General features: G+C 45.9%; 1 long non-coding RNA gene, 2 other non-coding genes and 1 pseudogene across 18 annotated transcripts in view; all 4 read left to right on the forward strand.

The window, feature by feature from the left end:
- The window catches only part of LOC132000265 (uncharacterized), an 84,850-nt gene that overhangs the window by 6,435 nt on the left and 52,063 nt on the right, over positions 1-26,352 (forward strand). For 13 of the 16 annotated variants that reach the window (XR_009399233.1, XR_009399226.1, XR_009399218.1 and 10 more), the window contains exons 4-8: positions 4,205-4,272; positions 5,025-5,096; positions 8,108-8,179; positions 11,195-11,284; positions 15,503-15,580. This is a non-coding gene — a long non-coding RNA (uncharacterized LOC132000265). Of the gene's footprint in view, positions 1-4,204; positions 4,273-5,024; positions 5,097-8,107; positions 8,180-11,194; positions 11,295-15,502; positions 15,581-21,419; positions 21,435-23,289; positions 23,426-23,964; positions 24,064-26,352 lie in introns of those variants that run through there. The other 3 variants (XR_009399221.1, XR_009399222.1, XR_009399227.1) reach the window with 3 other exon arrangements.
- LOC132000511 (small nucleolar RNA SNORD113/SNORD114 family) lies at positions 14,178-14,248 on the forward strand (annotated as a pseudogene).
- Positions 16,488-16,559, forward strand: LOC132000522 (small nucleolar RNA SNORD113/SNORD114 family). Its single transcript, XR_009399374.1, has one exon. It is a non-coding gene; the product is annotated as a small nucleolar RNA SNORD113/SNORD114 family (small nucleolar RNA).
- LOC132000529 (small nucleolar RNA SNORD113/SNORD114 family) lies at positions 19,329-19,400 on the forward strand. The gene has a single exon (XR_009399377.1). It is a non-coding gene; the product is annotated as a small nucleolar RNA SNORD113/SNORD114 family (small nucleolar RNA).

Genomic DNA, 26,352 nt, shown 5'->3' on the forward strand with positions numbered 1-26,352 from the left:
TCCCCCCTCCCCCACTGGCCCCGTGCACTCACCCCCATTCTCTGCTCCTCTCCCTCACTGCCTCATTGACAGAAGCGCTCCACCAGCCATCTCCGCGCCTTTGCCATGCAGCTCAGGGCAAGGTACATGGGAAAAGTCCGCGCATCCTTGCTCTGACCCCGGCCTGCCTCCTCCGCAGGCGGCCCCGCGCGGGACTTAGCTCTGTAGGAGCTTCTCAAAGGCCTAGACGTGCGGGCTGCCAGCCCGGGCAGGGAGCCGTGTTGCAGCCTCCCGGCCAAGTACCGGCCTGCCTCTCTCTGCTCGGATGCCTCCCGTAACAGGGAGCTCCCTCTCTCCCCGAGCAGCCCGCTCAGGGCTCGCACACCGAGCTGCTTCGCCGAGCCCTCCCCTGCTTTCTGCATCTGCCTCCGCGGCTCTGCAGCGGCCCCTCGCCCCCTCTGCCCTCGGCTCTCCGCAGACAGCACGCGCACTTCAGTCCTGTCCTCCCCGTGCTGAGGAGCAAGCCCCCGCACCCACCGGGGGATCAGACTTGGGGTCCCTGTCCCTGGCCCGGTCGCGGCCGTCTACACCTGTCCCGGGGCGCCTCTGCCCCAGCTCAGTGGGGTCTGGGACGGAGCCCTTTGCCCTGCTGTTCTGCAGAGAGCCCAGGGGAGGGCGCGGGTCTCCGCTCCCAGGTCCAGCTGCTCGAATCTCTGTTAAGCGGTGTCTGAGCCTCCGTTTTTTATGGCCCCTCTGCTAGTTGCCAGGGAGAACGCTCTCTATGCAAACCCCCTGCCTTTTCTGCAGGAGCCGCTGGCTGCCGGCCGGCCCTGGTCAGCCCGCAGTGGCGGCGGCGGCGGCGGCAGCCAGCGGCTGCGGCGGGGCTGGGGGGCTCCTGAGACAGACAGCACCAGACCGGGCTGGACTCCCTGCTTCCTAGCTGTGAGGAGACGCGATTCCCTCTACTTTTCAGAGCCTCTGTGTTTTCTCTGTGCAACAGAGGGGAGAGGGGCTCTCTCCCCGTAAGATGAAACAAGATAAGAGTCGCCTAGCGCACATCAGACACTGCCTGAATGCTTATGGAGTAGACAGCGGGACCCAGGGAGGGAGGCGCTCGTGTAACAAGTGGCTCGCAAGAAAGAAAACAGTCTGGCCTTCCGCGACCCTGCCCCGAATACAGACGGGAACCTGGCCTGCCGGAGACCCCTCTGCCGGCTTAATAGCACAAATCAAGTCAGCCAGAGGCAGCCCCTGGCCTGTGAGCTCACAGTAGATGCAGCAGGCGCTAGAAACGCCCGCGAATCCACATCTGCATTTAATACGGCAAGAATTTGCCTCCTATGTAACACCGCGCGGGGCCCCGGGGTGAGGCATGAAGAGATACTTGGTTCTCCTGCCGCCTGGAAGGGCTGGCTTGGACAGCAGGGGGTGCTCTCTGGGAAAGAGAAACCCAGTGGGCTCCGGGCATTTCACAGGCTGTGGGCTCTGGGCATCTTCCCGGGTACTCACTCTCCAGACCACCGCAGTGCACCTACCTTGTCAGGCCCAGACCCGAGTGGGAGGCTGGACCCCGAGCTCTGGCAGTCGGCTTCCTGTCCTGGAAGCTCAGTCTGGTGGGGGAGAGAGACAGGGAGTAAGTCAGTCTCTGCACATCAAGAGATCTGGGGTGGGGGGTGGTGGATGATGGCAGGTGAGATTTATGGAGCCTTGTCTCAGGGCCAAGCCCAGAGCTAGGCTGCCTGCACAGGACTCACCCCAGGGGGAAAAAACTCTGAGCACCAGCCTCATAATCCCCATTGGGCTGCTAAGGAAACTGAGGCAGGGGACTGTGAAGTCGCATACTCACCGTCTCTCAGCTGCTGTGAGGCCAGGCTGGGATGGAACCCCAGGCCGTCCGGAGCTCCCCACCACACCCGGCTGCTGAAGACTGCTCGGGAAGGCAGAGCCGAGTGCTGGGGGGGCGTGGGTGGGCAGGGGATGGATTGATTAGTGCTAAGCACCTCCCAGCGGTGCTTGAGATCCCAGCTCCTCTGTGGCCCAATCCGTTTGAAGGGCAGATTCAAAATTAGGTGGTAGCACCTATGGGCAGAGGCTTATGAGAACAGCATTATTAACCTGACGTGGAGAGGGCCCTGCCCACCTCCAAGCAGATTGCAGATAGAGACGGAGGGGGCTGGGGCTTGTTTATGTGGACAGTGCGTGAGAGAGGATGGAACCCATGGGGGGGGCACTAGGGCTTCTTCGTGGGGAGGACGGGCTTTGGAGGGGATGAGGGCTTGATGGCTGAGAGGGGGAAGCAGAGGGCAGTCTTCAGGGCAGCCCCTCACCTCAGGGAGATGCTCAAAACTGGAACCCACTCTTGGAGGGAGAGTCTCTGGCCCCTTTCCTGACAGGCGCAGGGACTGGGAGCCTCCCTGCTCCTCAGTTTCCCGAAACGTTACCCTAAGAAAACCCCCCTGTCCCCACACCTTCCCTCCCGCTCCCACCGCTGTTGCAGTCGTCAGACACCTGTCAGCCTGTTGGAGCTGCATTCAACAGGAGAGCGCTGGTTCCGGGAGGGAGGGAGCGAGGAGGGCGAGCTGGACAGGGAGGGGGCGAGGGAGGAGAGCCGTGCCCCCGACTCAGAGAGGCGGCTGAGCCAGGTCTGCAGCCGGGAGGACTTGGGCCACTTAAGATTTGTGCCAACTCACGGTGCAGTGGAATCAGACAGTCTGAATTCTTCAGCCACCAGCCAAGAGTCTGTGGCGCCCCCAAGTGCCACAAGGGGGCTGCCTGGGACACATTTCTGAGCCCAGAAAGTGAGGAGGGGGAGACTGTCCGTAGGGACCGGTGCTTTTGCTTTTGTAGTGACGCTTTTAACTGCGGCGTGATCGAGAAGGGGGGCCAGGCGCCCCGCGCCGGCCAGGGACAGCCGGGAGGGGGTGGCAGGCTCTGGCATGGGGCCGGGGGGGCCGCCGGCTGCGCCCCTCCCTCACCCGGGGCTCTGTGGCAATGCAGCTGGCTGCGGGAGGGTCCCGGGGAACTGTCCGGTGGCTGGCTTTCCAGAATGGTGGGGGGGGGGGGGGAAGGAGGAGGGAGGGAGCTTTTTCCATGGTGGTGACATGCCCAGGAAGCCCCCCACACAGGGGCCAGGATCAGCGAGGGGAGGAGGAGGGCAGGGGTGGTCCCCAGGGTCCGGGGAGTTTGGCCGGATCTGGGGTCCGCATTAGTCCGTTGGCTGTGGGGGATATGACTGATGCAGAAGAGGGGGCTGAGAGAGGGGGAGAAGGGGCTGAGGACCCCGAGAACTGCTTGGTACACAGTTGTAGGGAAAAAGCACTAATTCTTTTCCTCCCCAAAAGGCAATTTAAAAAAAAAAAAAAAGCAAAAAAACCCCGCAAAACTAAAAAAGACCCTTGTAAGCGAGATGGCTCAATTCTTACCAGCCGAGCTGGTCTCAGGCAGGACTCATCAGGTGGGCAGCCCTGCCTTGGAGAGGGGCACTGCTGGCTGGTCCTTTTAGAGGCTGGATGGCTTAGGGAGGGGGACAGGGGCCAGGGAGAGCCCAGGAGGTCCAGAGGGGGAGCTCAGGGTATTTGAGGGAAGCAGGAAGAAGGCCTCGGGGTGGCCGGTGGGCATGTCATTCTGCAGCACCCCGCACCTTTGTGCTTTCTCCGAAATCCACCCGAGTCAGAATGCTTTGCTCCCACCAGCCCTGGCCCGTTACTTATGCCCTCTCCACTTCGAGGCATTTGTCCTCTGAATCGGCCCCCTGATATCCCCCATCACTTAGTTTGGGTGCTCGGCTTCTTTGCTTTTTTTTTCCAGGGGCTTCACCTCTCCCGCCCCCTCCCCTCCTACACTTGATTTTTACGTGTTGATTTTTAAAACCTTCAATTATGTAAAATCTGAAATAACCCCAAAGTAGAGAAAATAATACATATTTTCATCATAATTTACACAGTTTCCACATCACTGCCATCCAGGTGCCAACAGCGCTCTAAGCTGTGTGCTGTCCCCTACCAGCCCACCCCAGGCCATGTGGAAGCAAATTCCAAACACCGTGTTGTTTCCCCGGAGCATATCTCCGTGCCTGTCTCGAAGAAAGAAGGACTGTTTTCGGTTTTGAAAAACATAACCACAATGCCACCTTCGCCGTTAAAAAATTAACAGCCTTTCCTTAATGTCATCCAACATCTAGGCAGCATCCATATATCCCCGGTTGACTCATAAATTTCTTTTACAGTTGGCTTGTTCAAATCAGTGTCCAAATTCTTTTCCTGCACTTTCATGGGTGCACTGGGATGATGGCAGGTAAGTCTGGATATAAATTCAGGGGTCTGACTATCTACCCTCACGTGTAAGTAACCCACCCTCAGTAAACCTCAGTTTTCTTACTGAAAATGGGGCAACTGCTGAGTCTCTCCTGGGGGTCACTTAGAGAATAAGGGACAGTGCACAGGAAGCCCCCAGCCCTGTTTCTCATACATAACAGACATTGGGCAAAACAGAAGGTGCTAGAATATTCTTTTTATTTTTTCTGGAAACATTTACAGGGGAGTTGGGCTGGGGTAGGCAAAACAGAACTGGCTAGCATGCACAAAACAAAAGGCTCCTGGCAGTCCCGGCCGCCCGAGTGATTAGGACAGTAGGGGTGCCATATCTGAAAGAGGGCGGTCCTGCCGTCTGGGGCCTGGGACCTCCGGCTGGTTCGGAACTGTCACCCCGCAGCGGACCAGCCACCCAGGACCTACCAGGGACCCCACTGGTTGCCGATCCACTAGATGGCGCACTCTGCTGGGAGTGCAGGAGGGGCCACCACCCCAGAATGCTCTGGCCACCGCCCAGCCCCTGGGGCCACAGGGGGAGCATGCCCCTGAAACAGAGCATGCCCCTGAAACACCACAGATAATTTCTAAAGAGCTCTTCTCAATAGGTCATGCAAGATGTACTCCCTGTCTACATCCTGGCCCAGTTGCAGAAGCAGAGGGAATGGACATTTAATGACGTCTACTCTCTCTCTAAATCCTCACCCCAGCTATGACTGATTTCCCTTTCTTTTACAGATGAGAGGACTCTGAGAGGTTGGTGACTTGTCCAAGATCAGCTAGGAAGCAAGACCCAGGACTGCAATCCAGGTTTGTCTGATCCCTGTGCATAGTATGGAGGGCTGGAAGGATGGACGTTCGGTCTGATGGCTGGCTGCATGCTCGCCTTGGCCAGGCATCAGCAGATGGAGAGATGGTGTGGTGGCCGAAGCCTGCTGGTGAGGTAGGGGAGTGAATTCAGGTGCAGAGGGTGGGTAGATGGAAAAGTGAGAGAGAATAGTCAGTTTCTCACCAACATCAAAGGCTTCCTTGGTCTCCGAAGAGGTGTTTCCTCCGATTGGAGCTTGCTGGCATTTTCTTCTGCTTCTGAGCAAACTGACTAGCTCAGGGGGCTCTGGGACTACAGGTGGGCTGCTGGCTCACAGGGACCAAGTCCCAGCTGTGGCGCTGGAGCGTCTCAGCAGCAACGCTCAGGCCCAGCAGGGGACTGCACTGAGAAAACAGCAGGCAGCCTCCTTCCGCAGGCTCTCCTGGCTGGCTGCGTCCCGAGCCCAGCCTCGTGCTCAGTCCTTTTGTGGCCACGTGGCATAAGTTTATCTCATCTAAATCATCACAGTGACCCTCCATGATAACAATCACCACCCTCAATTAAGATACAAGAAAATTGGGGCACCTGGGTGGCTCAGTGGGTGAAATAAAGCGTCTGCCTTCGGCTCAGGTCATGATCCTGGGGTCCTGGGATTGAGCCCAGCAGGGAGCCTGCTTCCCTCTCTCTCTCTCTCTGCCTGCTTTTCTGCCTACTTGTGATCTTTGTCTGTCAAATAAATAAATAAAATCTTTAAAAAAAAAAAACCAAGAAAATTGAGGTTTAGGAATGCTAAGTGCCTGGCCCCGGATCATGCAGGGACCCGCATGGAACCAGGATTTGAAGCCTGGTCTGCTTTTTTTTCTTCTAAACTCATATGCTCTTCCATTTCTTTTTCTCTAAGACTGTGTCTGAGAAAAAATGCACTCCTTGGGGTAAACCAGTGTCAGACTCACCCTCTTGGTTTATAAGGGACCTGGCCCTCTTAACCCCCAGACTCTAAATTTATTTCTCAAGTAACACCTTCTCTAGCTTGTCCTATTTGCTACTATCATACATATAAGGGTCAACTGTACCACTGACATTTGCAGTGTAATTGATCAAGTCCAATTTCTGGTGGTTCCTATGATGTCTGAATATTTAGGGCAGCAGATGTAAAAAATGAATCTAGAGCCTACAGGAGTACAAGGAGAGGAGGGAGGGAATCAGACAGAGGGCTGAAGGACAAATCAGCAAGCCTTCCTGAAGATCTGGCTCAAATTTAGCAGATATGTTTTGATAACCTGCATATGGGCTAAGTCCTGTTACAGACATCCCAGATGCTCAGGCTTAATTCCTAGGATGGCCATTGACTAGTTTTGTGAGTATTTAACCTCTGTGCCTCAGTTTCCTCAATAATAATACAGGGTTACCAACAGCACTTTATTATTTTTCCCCACGGCATTAATTATTCATGGGTACTTGAAAATTAAATGAGTCAAACACTTAAAGAGCTTAAAACAGTGTTTCCCATATGGTTCACATTCAGTACCTACTCCATTATAGTTAAAATTGTAATTGTCATGACTTTTTATTGAGATGGTATTCAGTATCTCTGCTAAGAATCATTATCTACATTCTGTAGGTAGCTGAACAGGTGCTCAGAAGGGTGTATGAGTTTGCTTTCGGAGAGGGAGTCTGAAATAGAAACAAATATACATTTAAGCCTAGAAAGTTTTAGCCGTAGCTAAGGAAATGAGAATTAAACATACTAAATGGACAGGATCCATCTAATGCAACATTAGGCCTTGGAATAGAAATTTCCTTGGGTATTGAGAATTATGGAGAGGTTGAATGGGAGCTGAAAAGAAGCTGAGTAGATGAAGAGCAAGGTGGACCACGAAGTTGTGTGTTCAACTGCATGGCTTCTAGCAGCAGTGGGCCAGTTCTTCCTGTATTCTCATATACATTCTTGCCAAATTTGTCTATCTGTTTTTTTTTTTAATTTTTCCTGGTGGGGGGGAGAAAATAATCACTTTGGAAATTGTTTTTGTTCTTTTGAGGGTGGCCAGCTGGAACGAAGAATTGTTCCATGGAGTCTTAGCTCATGGAGAGCCTGAGGATTGGGTGACCGTGTCCCATTTCTGGGCAGGATATTTGCAGCTTAAGCCATGGCAGTGTGTAGCTGCCTGTGGGGGTAGTATTGGGGAAGGGGAATACATTTGGATGCCCCCCAACCCTAGGTAGGATATGGGGCTAGCACCTGTGCTGACTTGCTGGGCTCTGATGGGTGTGTGCTCTGATTCAGCATTTCCCGTCACCGAATCAGGATCTGTCCCACAATCAGGATCCGTCCCACTGTGTCTTCTTTAAGAAAGTCAGTGTATTTTCCCACCCAGAGTGATTAGTACATCCCGGAGGTGCCCTGTGCCTCTGGAACTGCCTGTGTGGGAGGCGCACTGACCCCTGCCTGCACTCATGCGCTCCCCTTATAGGCTGATGGTGGGGTATCAGAGAGCGAGATCTACCACACACATGAGGAGGTGAGGACAAGTGGGGACAAGAAACTCCGGAGCTCAGCACTCTTCGCTGTGTGACCGCTTATCAGTCGCTTAACTGTTCTGACGCTCAGTTTCCCCGGGTGTAAAATGGGACATGTGCTCAGCGAGGCTTTCCCGTGGTTGTGGGCTGTCGCTCCCTCTCCTGCTTTTTTTTCTTTCGTAGTTTTACCGCTGCGTGGTGTACCTCGTTACTGGGCTTATCTTTAATTTTGTCCGTTCAGTCTCCACCCGCGGGATGTGAGCTCTCAGATTTGGTCTGTTTTGGTCACTGCTGTAACCTGGGACCTAGACCGGTGCCTGGCACAAAATGTGTGCTCAGAACTTTTGGGGGGAAGAAAAAAAGAGGTGCTGTTGTGTTGTACGCGCTCTCCCCCCGGAAGACAGTCTGTGCACACCAGGCAGGGAGAGTAGTGCCTGGGGCACTGTCCACGTTCAATCAGTATCGGCTAATTATGATTATTATGTCTAATTCACAGGGCTGCTGTGAGGATCAAACAAGATAATGTATGCTAAGGCGTGCTGCGAACACTACGTGCTGGGTGCAGGAGGTACAGCATTAATAATCCTCTGATGCTTGGAGGGAACGCGCACTTCAACTCGATGCTTTTCCCTTCCACGCCACCTGGGAGGGAGGGCAGGCTGGTGGGTTATTGACACCTGAGGCTCAGGGAGGGGAAGGGCCTGGCCCAAGGCCGTGAGGTGGGGTGAAGGCAAAGGCAGGAGCCCAAGTTCCCAGCCTGGTGGGAGAGCCCCTACGCAGATGCCTTTATGCACAGAGTACATTATACACACACAAGTGGGATGGATGGAGGTCTTACAATTTAATCTGTTTTTAATGTTTCATGTTTCAAGAGTTGCACTGTGGTGAGGGTGCTGGGCACCTACCAGGCCAGTAGGGGAGGGCAGGGAGGGAGGTGGCTGTATTGGCAGTAAGGGTCGGAGTAGACGCATGTGTAGTGTCTGGGAAACGATTCGATCATCAAGAATCTCCTGGCATCGACTTCCCCGAGGGCAGCCCCATCTCATGAAACAGATTTCAGTTTTCTAAAGCGCATCCCTTAGTTGGATTTCTATTTTCCAGGGCACTTGTTTAAGCTTTGATGCCGTGTCCAAAAAAGAACAGATCCCAACAATTTCCTGCCCGAGGCCCATCCTTCCCGAAACCCTCGGCTTGGCCTGAGCATCAAGATAATTTGTTTCTCTAATCAGATTGGGGGCTGTTTGGCCAGCGGGGTGGGCGGGTGGGCTGGGGAAGGGGGGAGGGTGTTCCAGGGTGGGGAGCCGCTTGAGGAACTGCCGCTAGCTAGCTCACTGCACCCTCATGCTGGACCCACGAGGGTGCTGCTGTCCTCAGTCTACAAATCGCACAAGTCGGGGCACAAGACAGAGAGGCCAGGTCACGTCTCTGCAGTTACACAGCTCGTGAGTGCCTGCTGGGGTGGAACCTGGTCTGTCTGTCTGTCTAGCACCACAGCTCGGGCGCTGCTGCACAGGGAAGAAAGATTTGGGTGAGGGGCTCAGAGACAGGGTGGCGGGTGGGGGAGTTGACCTGGTTGCCCTTGGTGGGACAGTAATGGCCGATCCTGCTCAGGGACTAGTGCTGCGACTAGCTTCCGGATGAGGAAACGGGCACAGAGAGGTTCGTTCACTTCCCTGATGCCGCCCAGCCTGTCAGGGTTTGAGTCTGGATTCGCAGGCAGGCAGTTTGGTGTTGAGCACGTGTGTTCTAACTCCTGGGGGCTGTGCCTTACGACGGTGAGTGGGTAGTCACGGCACATGGAGCTCAAGGACCTCGATTTGAGTCCTTTTACTAACCAACCCCTGGCGGGTGTGCTCCTCCGTGAGTCATACGAAGTCATTCTCCCCCCTTGACAGCCCTGCAGAGGCCCTGCAAACCAGTGGCCCATGGAAGTTATTTGCCAGGAATCCACATAGGTGATCAAACTTTATACGTTCATGAACGGGGAAGGGGAGGGTGCTTGGCAGATTCGGGAATGACCAATGAAGGCAGAGGGCAGCAAGGGTCCACGAGCGGGGACGTGGGCATGGGGGTCAGGCATGGTTCTCACATAGGTTTTAAGAGTCAGTAAACTAACAGAGGGGCAACCCTGGGGGAGTGGCCAGAAGTGACCCTGAACCAAGGTTCATGATTCAGTCTCCACAACCGAGGGCTATCAAGAGATCGGAGTGGTTTGTGGTTATTAATTTTATTATTAAAAAGAATAAAGATTCAAGAAATAATGTAACAAAGGCCTCAAATACAGCAATTGTGAGAAGGTGTTCTGGACAAAAGATTATGATTAACCCAAGTCTGCTAACCCGATATTAACAAACAAAAGAGGTCTAGGCTATTTTCTTCCTTGTAATGGGGCTTTGTGTTCCGTCGAATGGGCACATGGGGGGTTTTCATGACAGAGGAAAGATCTCTGTGGGGAAGGAAACTGTACATGGGTGTAGGCGGGGCTTAGTGGGTTTTACTGAATAGTTAAAGGTGAATGAATGCATAAGTAAAATTATGGAGGTCTAATGAGGATGTATTTTTAAACAAGGCTTGTGAGTAATCTGTTGTATCCAACTGTAGTTACTACAAAACAAAAACAGAACAGAACGGAAACAAAGCCCAGGGTGTTGGGATGGTGGGTGGGCAGTCAGTCTATCAACAGTTATGTAGAAAGCTCATTGGTCTGGGGGCTGGTTGCGGGCTCTGAGTGTATTTGCTGTATAGTTAACTATGAATCGGATGAGTAACCAACAGGGTTGCAGGAGGGTAGGCGGGGGTGTCGGCTGGGGTAGCTGGGTAACGGGCATTAAGGAGGGGATGTGATGTGATGATCGTTGGGTGTTAAACTTAACTGATAAATTAACAGAACGCTATATGTGAAACTAATGAGGTACTTATATGTTGTCTAATTGAGTTTAAATGAAAAATTAAAAAATGAAGTAGTCGAATAAATAAATGAAGGAATGAAAAAGAGCTGGTAATAAAGCACCAAAGATAATGTTTTATGAGTTATGGGTTAAGATTAATACACTTGTACAATGATGGGCCATTGTAAATCATAAAACAAAGCAACGCTCTCGACCTTTGTGGGTAAGAAGCATTGGACTAGAAGTGCCAAAATAAGTGCTGATGGACATTTTTGTTCTGCATTAGTGCTGACCTGATGTGTTTATTGTATTGAAAGAAAAAAATAAGTCAAGACAGTAAAAGGGAACAATGTAGGGAACAATGATGCTATCATACCTGGAATCAAAGATTGTTACTGCCTCAACTCTGTGTATCTGAGTCCATTAGCAAGAAGACCTGGGCTGGTTCCTTTGTGGGTAAGAAGTATAGAGCAGATGCTTACAGTGGCTGTTCCTCTTGTTTTTGATGAGGTCATACATGTTTATTATCATGAGATTATTATGTGAAGAAATACATACAGTGAGACCTATGCTTAGGCCGGTGGTGAGAGTGTGTCGTGAACCAAATCTTGGTTAGTCTTGAGCTGCTCATCCAACAACCATTAGAGAATACCTGGTGGTTTTATCCTTTTTAATCTGGGCCTTGTGTTCCACAGAACGGAGGCCCTAGAGTGGGTCTCGTGACACTGTGTTAATGAAGACCTTGGCCGTGACCTCTGTGGGAAATGAGCCATGGACCAACCAACGTGAGTGATGGTTAGTCTTACTGTTCTGAGGTTGCGTGGTTAGCTGATGTGTGTGTGTGTGTGTGTGCGCACGCGTTATTAAACATGAACAGGCACAAATACAGTCAAAGATGGTCAAGCATAGACCCATGAGGTGACTGTGTCATGAACCAAGATGGTGAACATTTGGTATAATTGTCACCAAGTTAAAAAACAATATAACTAGGTTGCGGTCTGTGTAGAAGTTGAGCAAATAAAAAAAGATTATATTCATATATACATACATACATATTTTGATTGTTATGTTAGTCACCATACAATACATCATTCGTGTTTTTTTTTCTTTCAAAATTTTATTTATTTGACACAGAGAGATCACAAGTAAGCAGAGAGGCAGGAAGTCGGGGGGAAGCAGGCTCCCCGCTGAGCAGAGAGCCCGATGCGGGGCTCCATCCCAGGACCCTGAGATCATGACCTGAGCCAAAGGCAGAGGCTTTAACCCTCTGAGCCCCCGAGGCGCCCCACATCATTAGTTTTTGATGCCGTGTTCCAAGATTCATTGTTTGCGTGCAACACCTCGTGCCCCATGTAATCCGTGCCCTCCTCAATACCCACTTGCACATAGATGTATATAACATGCATATCTCTTTATATAGATATAATTGTTGCTTTTTCTTATTCTTGGGATGAATGATGAGTTCCTGTTTATTGATTTATTATAAATAAATGAATGTGTACATAAGATCAGAAAGGATTAAGCATGGACGAGTAAAGACAAGATTTATGATTACATAATCCTGCAAATTTGATGCACATTATTTTATTTGTTTTAATAGCATTTTACTCTCAATTTTTACACTATGGTTTGTATACCCACTTCTGCATTGATGAACTTGGGTGTTAACTTGGTGAAAGTGATGGTCAGGGAGACATAGATCCTGATAGTTCTCTGTTGGTGGTATTCTTTTATGAGTTTTTGAAAGGAATAGATAAAATTAGAAAGGGCCAAGTGAAGACCAATGAGGATAATGTTCCATGAACTAAGGTTCATTATTTTAATTCCACACACGTGAAAGCCACTGAAAATGATTCAGGGTGTTCCGTTTTTGAACGGTTTTCTTCTGTTACACAAACTGGACATGCCATGGTTCGTTTAGTCATGCAACGTTGACGAGGATGTTGAATCTCGTTTGGCTGGATAAGGTACGTGAAGACAATGTGAGTAATAGTGGATGTTCTTAAATCTTCGGCTGGGAAGTGGTTCAAGGGTGTTCATGACTAAGGAAATGCACGCGTGCCCAAATCAAGGAATAAAGAGATGGCAAGCAAGGGCCCATGAGGAAAATATCTCATCACCCCAGGATTCAGATTATTCTAATTCTGTACATCTAAGGTCCATTAACAAAAAAACCTGTGTTGGTTAAGGAGTCGTCAATACTTTTGTTTTTGCATCACGGTGTTGTTGGATGTTGATTTTAGTAAAAAATAAGTAATTACATATTTGCATAAAATACAGGAAAGGCCAAAACATGGATGGGTGATGAGAAGGGCCCGAAAATGACAATTAATTTAGTTCTGCACTTCTGACATCTACTGAAATAATCTAGTCTGTGTCATGCCTTTTACCAGCTACCTTGTTTCACTGAGTATATATGCATCGTGTATTTAAACAATTTTCCTCGAATAGAGATCTAAGATGCTAACTCTGAGCGAGGAGCACAAGGGGAAATGAAAGATCAGGTCTCCGTTCTCACCTGCAAAAAACTGGATTTATGGTTGGTCATTAAAACTTCTTTAGAAATGACCAAATCAAACAAGAGGGAATCAGCAGGGACTCATGATCAAGAACTATGATTAACTCATGTTAGCTTCATTAGAAAAAGTTCTAGACTATTCTGTCAAAGATAAGGAGTATTTATTAGTGTTGCCTAATAGAATTTTCCGCAGTGATGAATGTGTTTGGTATGAGTTGTTCTGTCCAATATGGTAGCCACGAGGTACATCATGTGACTCTTGAGCACAAGAAATGTAGCCAGTGTATCTGAAGAACGGAATTTTTAATTTTCTTTGATTTTTATTAAATTTTATTAAATTTAAATTGCGATATGTGACTAATGGCTACTCTGTTAGTCAATTGTGTTGGGTAGTTGGGTAATGGGAGTTTCTGGAATATTAAGTATGAATAAATGTACAAATTAATGAAACACAAATTAATAATAGAGGGTTAGTTATGGGCTAGAGATGAGAGTGTCTCATGAAACAAAGATGATAATTAACCCAATTCTGTGCAACTGAGAGTCACAGGCAAAAAACTCTTAGGTTCATGGAAGAAAGACACAGGCTTATTCATTTATTTTATCAGCTATTTAAATTACCTTGTGTGTGTTCTGCAGCTTATGTGAATGTTTCTCGGACATTGAAGATCTTTGTATCTTGGTGGGAGAGGGTCAGAACTGTTTTGTCCAAGTCACAGTTGGAGGGTTGAATAGTGCTTTCGTCAGTATTCCTCACATTATAATATTATTTACTTTAAAAAATGAATAACAAAGATCAGTCCATGCATGATACAAGGGTGACAGTGTGGCATGGACTAAAGTCTGTGGTTTGTGTCAGTCACCACCACCACAAAGCCCATACGACTTTCTCACAATGAATTGGAGGAAGCATTCCTTTCCCTAGGCCCTTTGAAGCAAGGTCGTTTTCAGAAAAAGATGAAAGAGAACTCTCCATTTTACATTTGGTTAATGTTTCATTTTATCTTCCATCACTCTTGATTTATACATTCCACCATTGATCACGATTTGGGTGTCTAACATGTTGATAGAGAAACACGAGTAAAGACTGTTGGTGAGTGAATGGATGGAGGAACGAATGAACAAATGTATAATTGATTCAATAAAGAGAGTCCCAAGCCTTGACCGATGATGAGTACCTGGGGTGTCTGAACCAAGGATTTTGATTAAACCCTAAAACTCTGAGGTCCATCGTACAAACCAACCTCTCATCCTGCCTTGGCGGGACACGACCTGGGGCAGAAGTTAGGAGGAATACAGGCATCTTGCTTGGGGCGTTGGTACCTCTTAGATCTAGGTCCTTTTATTAGTGGATGGGCATGTGAGTACATAAAGAAACATATCCATGAATAAAGACAACGAGGGCTAGGTATTGGCCAATTATGAGAGAATCTAATGAGAAATACATTATTATTAAAATATTTCCAAGGACCTGAGTTCCAAGAAGTGAAGAGTTCGAGGGTTTTGCCATGTTTTGTCGGAAACATGTAGGCAGATGTCCATAAGCTTCTGGCTTGGTGGTGGTTAACTTTATTAAGAATTTTATTAAGAAAAGCGGGGAAAAAAGGGAAACATAATAAATATTGATTATAGAATACTTAATTAAAGAATACCAAGCATGGGCAGTGTTAATGTGTTATGTGAGAGGAGTTACGATTAGATTACTTATTCTCAGTCAGTATCATTTTTGAAAAACACATGTTTTTCTGTGGGTATTTGAGTAGATGGGAAGAGACTAGTATCATTTAGATATGTCTGGATATGTAGTTTCACAACTATTGATGATATTCTAAGTGACCGAAGGAAGAGGTGATTTCAAAGAGGGCAAACATGCACCAAGGAGGGCAGTACGTCATTAGAAGAAGTTGGTTATTAATCTTGCTCTGCCCTTCCGATGTCCATATAAGTAAAAGATTTCCATGTGGGGCTCTGCCCACTTTGGGTAAAGGGCATAGAGACCATTACTTATCATAATATTTTGTATTTTTTTTTAAAGAGAAAATACGAACAAGTCATTCCATGAGCAAATAAACCGAAAGCAAACAAATAAAGGAACAAAGTTACAGGGCGCGGTCAGGCATGGATCCTTGATGAGACTATGTCAGGAAAGGAAGATATAAATTTGCCAGATTCTAATCGAGGAAGATCCACACGAAAGGCAGTCTGCGCTCAGCCTTCTGTGGTTAGAGTTTGACAGACAGGACTTGGAATAGGCCTAGTTCTTAACTCTTGTACTAGGATGTTGACTTAGCGGTTGTCATTGTATTAGATACATAAATGATTAAAGAAGTCAGTAAATAAAAAGAGGGCCATTTAGGGGCTAATAATGGGAGCGTAATAAAAAGGGTTTTATGATAAATCTAGTACAGCAGGACTCAAGTGTCTTTAAAAAAAAATCTACATCTGTACTGGTTCAGTTTTCCGAAATCTGCTTTTTACTTCGCAGATTCAGTCTGATTTCTTCGTTATCCCCTGAGGAAGACCTTGGCTGTCCCTTCTGTGGGTAAGGAGCAAAGTGACTCATGTAAGTGAAAGTTTATGCTCTTGGTTTGACGGTAATTCGTGTGGGTTTTTGGTGGGATTGTCCCGAAGGCAGGGCGGCCACCGCGAACATCAGTGAAATCAGACACACGGGGCCTGGGCCGCAGCGGGGAATGTGTAGTGAGCCACGGAGTAAGATTCGTCCGTTTTAGTTCGAGATCCATTAGAAACAAAGTCTGAGGGTTTGTTGGGCATTCATTTCCAGAGTTCCTTACTGTTCCATTTTATGTCTGCACCACATTCTAAGAACATTCTCTGTTGATAACCGTCAAGGTTAAGTGTTTGAGGAAGGAGTACCTAGGAAGATAGAAAATGTTGCCAGCATCCTAGTGATGGAGAGAGTCAACTGGTAGATCCAGTGTACTCTTTTTTAAAATATGAAGAAATTGGGGCACCTGGGTGGCTCAGTGGGTTAAAGCCTCTCCCTTCGGCTCAGGTCATGATCCCAGGGTCCTGGGATCGAGCCCCGCGTCGGGCTCTCTGCTCGGCAGGGAGCCTGCTTCTCCTCTCTCTCTCTGCCTGCCTCTCTGCCTACTAGTGGTCTCTGTCTGTCAAATAAGTAAATAAAATCTTTAAAAAATCTGAAGAAATTAAGTGAAAGATAAGCAAACAGAGCAGTGAAACACGAGGGGTGTGTAGGAGCAAGTTTATCGATTAATCCATACGTACAGCACTGAGGCCCAATTAAAAGGAGATCTCATTTACCAGCTCTGTGGGAAAAGGCTTGTAAACAGCTCTATGCAGTATTCAAAGATCTGGTTTCCAGGTTTTCGTAGGAAGTAACTTTTTTTTACATCAACGAGGCCATGAATGAAGCGATCAATAAATAATGCATAAACAATCAATACACGAGGTACAAACAGATAAATGAAGTAAAAGAATGTTGAGCTTAGATCAATGATGAGTAGTTCTGGGGTATATGAATCAAGCATTTTGATTAAGCCCTAAACTCTGAGGTCTGTGTAATATTGTATGTTAACTGTATAGGAACTGAAATCAAAGTAAACTAGTAAATATAGAAACCTAGTCATTTTCTCTTAAGAGGCTAGGGTTCAAGGCCTTTGGGGATCCGGTTCTTCTACGCGCTTAGCCATTGTCTGCGTATGGATTGTATGGGTGTTAGTGAGTCCGGGAATACGTGCATATTTGAAGGTCTGAGTGAAGACAAGGTCACGTGTGAATCATTTAGGAGAGTGTGTCATGGACACGTGTTATTAGGAATACATTTGTTTAATAGCAAGTTTCAACATAACACATAGGTAAAAGCTGTTGCCCCCTTCAGAGCACACAGGAAGCCCAGACACGGGGGAGCACACGGGGACGTGTCTGTGTACGCATGTCCGCAGTCTGGATCGGTGGGAATTTGCTGGTTGGTGGTTTTCTTAAGAAGAAGGAAAAAATGTTTACATAAAGCAATGATGACATAACTCTCTCCCTGAAAAGAAGCAAGAACGGGCCAGGGTCGAGGATACGCTGGGTGACACCCGTCATATTCATTTAGTTGTGTTCACTGAATTTTATTTAAAAGCCCAAAATGAGCAAGGGGACGGAGTTATTTCTGTGGACAATGAGTGTGTGGCTATGGGCAGTTGTTACTGTGTTTAGGTGTTCAAGTGTAGGGTTGTAGAATTCCCAAATAATTATGTATTGTTGTAAAGTTACTGAGGGAATGGATGTAATCATTTAATTTAATTTTTTTAGAGGGGGAAGGGCAGAGGGAGGGAACCTTCAGCAGGCTGCACACCCAGTGTGGAGCCCCGTGCGGGGTTCAGTCTCACTATCCTGAGATCATGACCGGATCCGAAATCGAGTCAGACATTTAACTGACTAAGCTGCCCACCCACGCTACCACAGCATGATCCTTTTCTTTTTTCTTCAAATTTTTCTTCTCTCTCTTTTTTAAAAGATTTTATTTATTTATTTGACAGACAGAGATCACAAGTAGGCAGAGAGGCAGGCAGAGAGAGAGGAGGAAGCAGGCTCCCCGATGAGCAGAGAGCACGACGCGGGGCTCGATCCCAGGACCCTGGGATCATGACCTGAGCCGAAGGCAGAGGCTTTAACCCACTGAGTCACCCATGATCATGCCCCAGCATGATCCTTTTCAAATCATTACTTACAGGAGGGCGAACTGGACAGTATGGAGGGTGTGACATGAAGTCAAGGAGCCATCTCTACTCTTCTGATAAAGAAAATGGGATCTCGTTTCTTCCTACTTGGGTTGAGGACATGGAGAGAGGTTTATGGAATGATGGTATTTCAGTTCTGGGTTTCAGCTGGAAAGTTTCTATCATAGGGACATGTATAGGTAATTTTATCATATTTTATATTTATGTTCTGTGTAATGCATTACATATAATGTTAGGTTTTGAAATGTGTCTTCCTCATTTATTATGACTATTTAAAAAAATAAATAGGGGGTCCAATGATTCCACAGCGATTAGATAGATAAGCAACGAAACTAGGAGTGTTGAGAACGGGCCATGATGCCAGTTTCTAAATCTATACAATGTTGCACAGGTACAGGTCCTGACAGTAATTATTAGGCTGTTACTTAAGAGGAGGGAGTATAATGGTTACAAGCCTCATTCCCTGTCAAGTCTTAGATCCCATGATGTTTACCTTTCCAAAAATTAACCATAAAATGAGCTGACAAATAAGAAGGAGCACAGGTTTTGCACCAGTAATGAGAACGTGATATGACCCAGCTTTCTTATTAATCTGACCGTGTAAAACTCACGTCTACTTAGACACATCTAAGACAGACTGTCTAGAATTGGCTTTTTCATTTAGAGCATGGACACACCACAGCCAGCTTAATCATCCTCTGACGGTGAAGGTCTCTGTTGTTGCCTCTGTAGGTAAAGAGCACAGAGAACAGGATAACTAACCATCGAAGTCTCTGTTCTTAGGGGAGATTGTTCATGAATTTCCAAGGCAGTATTTTTAAAAACTGGCTTCATGGAGAAAGATAGATACAGGGTTAGAGATATTTACATAGATACGAAATCAAAGAATGACAAACGTTAACCAAGGATATGAATATGTTATGAACCCAGGTTCACAGATTAGTCCTTTTCGGGGCCACATAAAAGTATGTCATCTTAGTCTGGCACCCAAGTACATGTAGAAGAATATCCCTTCCTTGGTGAAGGTCAGGTTATTTCCTGGCGAGGGAGGAGAACATAGGAGGATAGGAGACAACGACCATTTTCGAGTTGTGAGGGACAGGGTGGCTCAGTGGTTCACGTTACCTTCTTTGCCATGTGGACACGTGAAGTAAAGAGAAAAACAAAAACGTGTTATCGATGTGATATTGACTGGAAGCACAGCGGGACCCCCCAGAGGGGCACTGATGAAGGACATTGAATGTCCTTCAGCACGTGGGGCAGGTACGGATAGACGAGCCTTGGTGAGAATCATTCCTCTCATTCTTGGCATTTGTTATTCGTGGCTATGGACTCTATTACATGCATGTAAAAACGATGCAGAAAGGAAGGTGTGAATGAGGAAGACAGAAGATGCCAAGTTGAGGGGCATTTGGGGGGCTCAGTCAGTTAAGCATCTGCCTTCGGCTCAGGTCGCGTTCCCAAGGTCCTGGGATTGGGCCCCTTGTTAGGCTCAGTGGGGAGCCTGCTTCGCCCTCTCTCTCTGCCCCTCCTCCCCCTGCCCTTGCTCTCTGTCTCTCTCCCTCATAAATAAATAAAATCTTTAAAAAAAATTGCCCAGTTTGGATCAGTGATGAGTACCCTGGGGTGTCTGAATTAAAGATTTTGATGAAGCTTCGTAGCTCTGAGGTCACTCCGAGAGGTCGGGTTATTCCCTCCGCGGTGACCGTACTTGCGGAGCACGAGAAGAATATTCAGGGGTCCTGCTCTTCGGCTGTGTGCTGTGTGGGTGTGCGAGGTTTTTAATCACAAATGAAGTAACGCCCCGTTAAGGAAAGAGATGAAGGATCGACGGGGGACAAGGAAAGGCACACATCATTCAGTTGCGAGAGCATGTTTCGAAACCTCTCGGAAGCGGTGAGGTCTGGGAAAATAAGTAGGTCAAGGTCTTACTCTGTCCGGCAGGGGACAAATGGTGAGGTGTGCCCAAGATGGGATGTTGTGGTCATGAATTGATGGTGGGTTTGCTGGTGGCTCATTTTATTAAGGAAAGGGAAAGATGTTTGCCTCGGTAAATAAGAAGACTTGAATTGAAGAATAAGGTTATGGACCGGTGATGGGAATGGGTCCTATAACAAGATGATTTACTGTGAGCAAATGATCACGTTAAAGTTTTGTCCAGCGAGTTATAATTATGACATATTACATGTTCTTGTAAGCGTATGAATAGACTCATATTTTATTTAAAAGGCGAAAATCATACTCTAGTTAGGACCCTCATTATGGATACAGGATCATGATTATCTTGTTTCACACTACTGTTTGTATATTTAAAAAAAGCTAGGCTTTTCTTGCTTTGTATAATGAACACAGACAGACACACATAGTAGTTACTGCTTTTCTGAGGGGCTGCCTAGTTTACCATTTTTCTTTATTTTTTTTTTAATTGAAGTACAGTTAATGCACAGTATTGTATTAGTCTCAGGTGTACATCGTAGTGATTTGACAGCTCCGTATGTTATGCTCGCCATAAGGGAACCTACCATCTTCGGCTTTTCTTTCTTTCTTTTTATTTGGAGAAGAAAAAGAGAGGGAATGGGGAGATGGGAAGAAGGAGAGAGAGAAATCCTTAATTTCTTTTCTTTTTTTAAAGATTTTATTTATTTATTTACACAGAGAGATCACAAGCAGACAGAGAGGCGGGGTGGGGGGTGGGGGGAACCAGGCTCCCCGCTGAGCAGAGAGCCCCATGTGGGTTTCTACCCCAGGACCCTGAGATCATGACCTGAGCGGAAGGCAGACACTTAACCCATTGAACCACTCAGGTGCCCCAGGAGAGAAATCCTAACGCAAATTCTCTGCTGAGTGTGAAGGCTGACATGGGGCTCGATCTCAGAGCCCTGAGATCCCAACCTGAGCTGAAATTAAGAGTCAGATGTTTGACCAACTAAACCACCCAGGTACTCCCTGCCTTTAATGAACAACAGGTAAAATTGTTCCATGAGTAATTGAATGAATGAATGAATGGATACATTAAGCAGAGTCAACCATGGGCCATTATTAAAAATATGCTATGAAACAAGGATTTAAATTTATCCAGTCAATACAAGAAAGACCCATTGAAAAGGAGAATATAGATTTTTACTCTGTGTCAAGTACATGGGCGTGTGTATAATAGTCATGGTTGTTACTTGCGGGTTGAGTAGTCGATGTGATGGTGTTCATTATATTATTTAAAATTAAAATTAAATGATGGAGTAAATAAACAGTAGTGATATTCTTGAGCCAATGAAAAGAAGGGCAAGTTTTATGTGTAATCTGGAACTCCATAATTAATATCTTTTAAACATACTTAAATTTATGATTTTTTCATCTTTATTATTATTTTGCTTTTTTCCGTGATTTTTTTTTTTAAAGATTTTATTTATTTATTTGACAGACGGAGATCACAAGTAGGCAGAGGCAGGCAGAGAGAGAGAGAGAGAGAGAGAGGAGGAAGCAGGCTCCCTGCAGAGCAGAGAGCCTGACGTGGGGCTCGATCCCAGGACCCTGGGATCATGACCTGAGCCGAAGGCAGAGGCTTTAACCCACTGAGCCACCCAGGCGCTCCACTTTTTTCCATGATTTTTAAAGCCTGATTTTTATCTCAGAATTAAGGCACTATAGTTGATTAAATCATATCTAATGATGACGATGCTGGCTCTGGGGTTAAGGAGCAGAAATACCGAGGTGAGTAATGGTCAAAATTTATGTCCTCAGGGGAACTTGCTCAAGGGGGTTCACTGAAGTATTCCAAGGAATAAAGAGCCACATAGAAGTGTAACATTGAAGAGTGCTGCGTATCACCTACGACAGGAATAGATTAAGAACCCTAGATCATGATGATTCATTCCATTTTGCACAATTGATGACTCCTTAAGAAAAGATGGGAGGTGTTTCATACATGTTCATACATGATACTTACATGACCGTGGATTTTAACATTCATCCCTTCAGATGATTCAGGGAGCACACGTGTGCTGCTCTGAAGGCCACTGCAAAGGAGATCTGATGTATTAGCTTTATGAGAAACTGATAGATCTTTGTCATATGCAAGACACTCTTTTTGAGCTTTTGTAGTTTGTGTGTATTGACTCTTGTCATTGAAACAGTCAATGAAACAGGAAAGAAAAGGTTAAAAGACTGAAAGAAAAAGAATGCAGAGCTGGGGACAGGGATGGATCCTGGAGCAGCGGTTGAGTCTGAATCTAAAATTGTATTGGATGTGGGGAAAGGGGACTCTCTTGCACAGTTGGTGGGAGTGGGAGCCGGCGGAGGCCCTCTGGAGAACAGGATGGAGGCGCCTCAGAAATTAAAAACTAGAACTGAGCTGCAGTCTAGCAATTGCACTACTAGATATTTACGCAAGGAATACAAAAATACTAATTTAAAGGGACACAGGTGCTCTTACGTTTCTGGCAGCATTAGGTACAGTAGCCAAGATCCAGAAGCAGCCCAAGAGGCCGCGGATGGATGAAGGCGTAAAGGAGAGGTGGGATGTTTAGCTGTGCACCATGGAACGTCCCTCAGCCAGCCAAAAGATGAAATCTTGCCATTGGCAGTGATGTGGTTGAAGCTAGAGAGTATTACGCTAAGTGAAATATGTCAGTTGAAGAAAGAAATGCCTTATGATTTCAACCCTGTTTGGAATTTAAGAAACAAAAGGAGCATAAGGACAAAAGAGAGGCAAACTGAGAAATAGACTCTTAACTATAGAGGACAAACCGATGGTCCCCAAGGGGACAAAACAATGGTCCCCAAGGGGCGGGGTGGGCGACCAGGTGATGGGGATGGCGGAGGGCCCTTGCGATGAGCTCCCGGTGCTGAGTCACTCTATTGTACACCGGAAACTGGTCTCACACTATGGGTTCATTATACTGGAATTTAAATAAAAACTGAAAAAGATAAAAATAAAAATTAAACATGGAACAAACAAACAAAATTGTATTAACCCTTGTCCGGAAATCGGCGGACTACTGTGAAAAAGAGAAAAGGTGGAGTCTCCGGCACATGGACTCCTGAATGGACAAGGAAATGTGTAAATGAACAGAGATAAGGAGGGGCCACACATGGACCAACTGTGAGGTTGTGTAATAAAACGAAGATTGTGTTTAGTGTGTATTTAAAGCACTGGGTTCCACAGATAAATCAAAGCTCTGAACTCTTCCGTAAGGACAGGTATGGACAGATAGACCTGAGAGTTCATGTTGCTGCTTTGATTCTTTGTTTGGTGGTTTTAGTTAAGAGGGACCAAAAAAAAAAAAAAAAGGGCTTACATAAATAATCGGTTGTTTTAATATTGTCTTATTGAGAGAGGGCCAAGCATGAATCCATATGGAGGATATGTCATATGACCAGAGTTACAGTCAATAGAACCATATTCAGTAGTTTAATTTTTTTTAAATCAAAAGAAGATTTAATTATCAGTTATGTCTCTGAGCCATGAGCATGTAGACTGGATATTTAATATTCCCGTTCCGTGCCTTGGTTTTCATTGATACTGACATACTGTCATAGGGGAATGAACGAGCGCATTTCTATACAGGTTAATTATTCAAAAGAAGGCTGAGCGAAAGCCAGTGAGGAATATGTGTCATGAACCAAAGACAGTGATTGCTCCTTCTATACCCAAATGTTGTCCAGATTAAAAAAAATAGAACTCGCAGCTCCTTCCACTTTGGGTAAAGTACACATAGAAATTTCTTCTTTAAGTTTTAATTTATGTTCCGATTGGTTAACGTATAGTGTGTTATTACTAGGTTCAGGTGTACATGGAAATTTGCATGGGGAAAGTCTTTAGAAAAATGGGTACATAATTGATTTATTTTATGCCTAATTATATACATGAATAAATAAATGAATCTGTAGACATCAATCAGAAAAATTTGTGCTTCATTGGTGGGAATATGCAATAAAATGAAGATTTACATTTACCCAGTTTTGTACAACTGAGGTCCATTAAAAGCAACCACTGAGTTGTTAAATTGATGAATAGGGAGCATGAAGATGGATATTTATGGTAGATAATGGTTCATATTCTCATGCTGGTGTTAATTGTGTTGTTGAAAAAGAAAAATTAAGTAAGTCAATAAATAAGAGTGATTCATGGACAATGATAACATTCTAAAATGACCCACATTCATGATTGACCTGATATTGCAACACTGATCTTTGCTTTAAAAAAAAAAAAATCTAACTAGGCTTTTTCTCTTTTTGGGAGTCTGCATTTTCACCAAGTGAACAAGATGATTTAATCATTCTTGAATGCTAAAGATCTTGGCTTTCACAAACCGTGTGGGTAAGGAAAGAAGAAATTGATGTAAGTAGCAGAGTGTTACATTCTTGGGTTGGGAGGTTGGTTTAGGGGTGTTGCTTGGATTTTCCAAAGTAATGAATGGGTAGATTAATAAATAAAGCCAAGTAACACCAGCACAGACCCAAATTGGGATTTATGATTAATCAGATTCAGTACTACTGAAATTCAGTAGAAAAGAAACAGGGTGTTGTTTCCTTTGTTTCCAGGGTTGGTCCCCATTGTGTTTCATTTTTGCATTGTAGTACATTTAAGTACTTCTCCATTGATAATGAACGCTGTGAATTTCTTGAGGAAGGAACACACAAGATGGGTAAAATGGTTGGTGTGCCAGTTGGGGAGAAAGAGTGAAGGTCCCATGGTTATTTCTTGAAGCATCTTTAAATGTAAAAGGGCCAGGCATGGACCCATGAAATTGATAGGAAGCAAGGATGTTGGCTAATTCAAATTTGCAGAGAGCATCCACATACATTGCAAAACAAGTCCTTGTCTATTAGCGCTGCGGGAGTTGGGCATAGAGCTTAGTTCTTAGTGATATTCAAGGATGTCGTTCTCGGGCTCTCTGCGTTCATGAGAACGGATTATACCGTTATTAGTGAATCAGTGGGTAATGAAATAAGCAATTCATAAATAAAGGAAGAAATCTACTAATGATGAGTATTCGGAGATGTACGAATCCAAGATTTTAATTAAATCTAATTTTTGAGGTCCATTAGGAAAAACCTCTAATTTTGAGGGCCATTAGGAAAAAATAAATCTAGCTATTTCTTCTGTGAGAGACGGACTTAACACAAAAGTTAGGAGGAGTCGGTGGTCTGTCCCTGAGCTCTAGTTCTTAATGTCTGTGATTGGTCTCCTAAGTACAGTGAGGCAAGAGGAAGGATTTGTGAGTGAATGATGGCCGGTGATGTGAGTTTGCAGTGGTAACAGGAATTATTGCATTATTCCCCCAAACTCTGAGTTCCAGCATCTGAATCGATAAGGGCTTTTTCCATAAGGAATGTGGATCCCCTTCTGTGAGAATCCGTGTTGTTTCTGATTTCGTGTAGGTAGCTGGTGGTTGGTTCTGTTTAGAAAAGGAACAAATCAAATCTTTCACACTCCAAACAATTGCTTAGGTAAGTGCCTCATGGAAAGAAAGCCCAGCATGGACTGATATTGAGAATAGGATCGTAACTGTGACCAAACGAATGCTGTTTGCTATTATTTGAGAAAACGAAAAAGAGTCTAACAGGTTGTAACTGGGGACAGCGAACATACGGACAGACGCTAGTATTCGTCAGTGTTGTTCTGTGCTCAGTTTGCCTTCACTTTATACCGTTAGAAGTTATTGAGTAAGAGTTCTTATATTGGTTAGTTATTTAAAAGAAGGCAGAGGAGGGGCGCCTGGGTGGCTCAGTGGGTTGAGCCTCTGCCTTCTGCTCTGGTCATGGTCTCAGGTCCTGGGATCGAGCCCCACGTCTGGCTGCTCAGTGGGGAACCTGGCACCCCCCCCCCGCCCCCAGCCAGGTGCTCTGCCTACTTGTGAGCTCTCTCTGTCAAATAAATACATAAAATCTTTAAAAAAAAGCAAAAAGGCAGAGGAGCCTATGTCTTGAAACAAATACAATGATTAAACCATTTTAGAAGAAGAGGAAGAAATCTAGACTTAATCCCACTTTGGACAGAGTGGCTCTCAGCCATTGCAGGAACTGGGATTTCGGTTTTGGAGTACTGGCGGGTTTTACTCTTTTTCTTCAAAAAATGAATAAATAATCAAATTATTCTTCAACTAATTAATAAGAAGAGAAACATGAGTGGATCAATAGATAGGGTATACATTAGAGTGAACTTGAGACCAATGCTTCATGGTGCTCTCTGAGCGAAGCACGAGTATGGCCCCTTGAAAAAGATGAATGAGGCTGGGAACCAGGTAGTTAGGGAGTATCCAGATGGATAGAAGGACTAGTTACGTTCAGTTATTTCGTGACTAGTGGGTGGTAGATTTCACACTGTTCTCTGCATAAGTGAAAAAGTAAATGGTAAATAAGTCAATAAAAAATGGAGTCTTTCTTGAGTCCGTAATGAGAATATGGTAGCAACTAAGGTTTATTCATCTCGTACCTCTTGACTTGAGTCCATTAAAAGAGTTCAGTCTCTGCTGTTCTGTTCTTTTTTTTTTTTTATTTTTTTTTAAATTTTTTAAGATTTTATTTATTTTATTTGACAGAGAGAGAGATCACAAGTAGGCAGAGAGGCAGGCAGAGAGAGAGAGGAGGAAGCAGGCTCCCTGCTGAGCAGAGAGCCCGATGCGGG

This window comes from Mustela nigripes, chromosome 13, assembly GCF_022355385.1.
Source record: "Mustela nigripes isolate SB6536 chromosome 13, MUSNIG.SB6536, whole genome shotgun sequence".
Lineage (NCBI taxonomy): Eukaryota > Metazoa > Chordata > Mammalia > Carnivora > Mustelidae > Mustela > Mustela nigripes.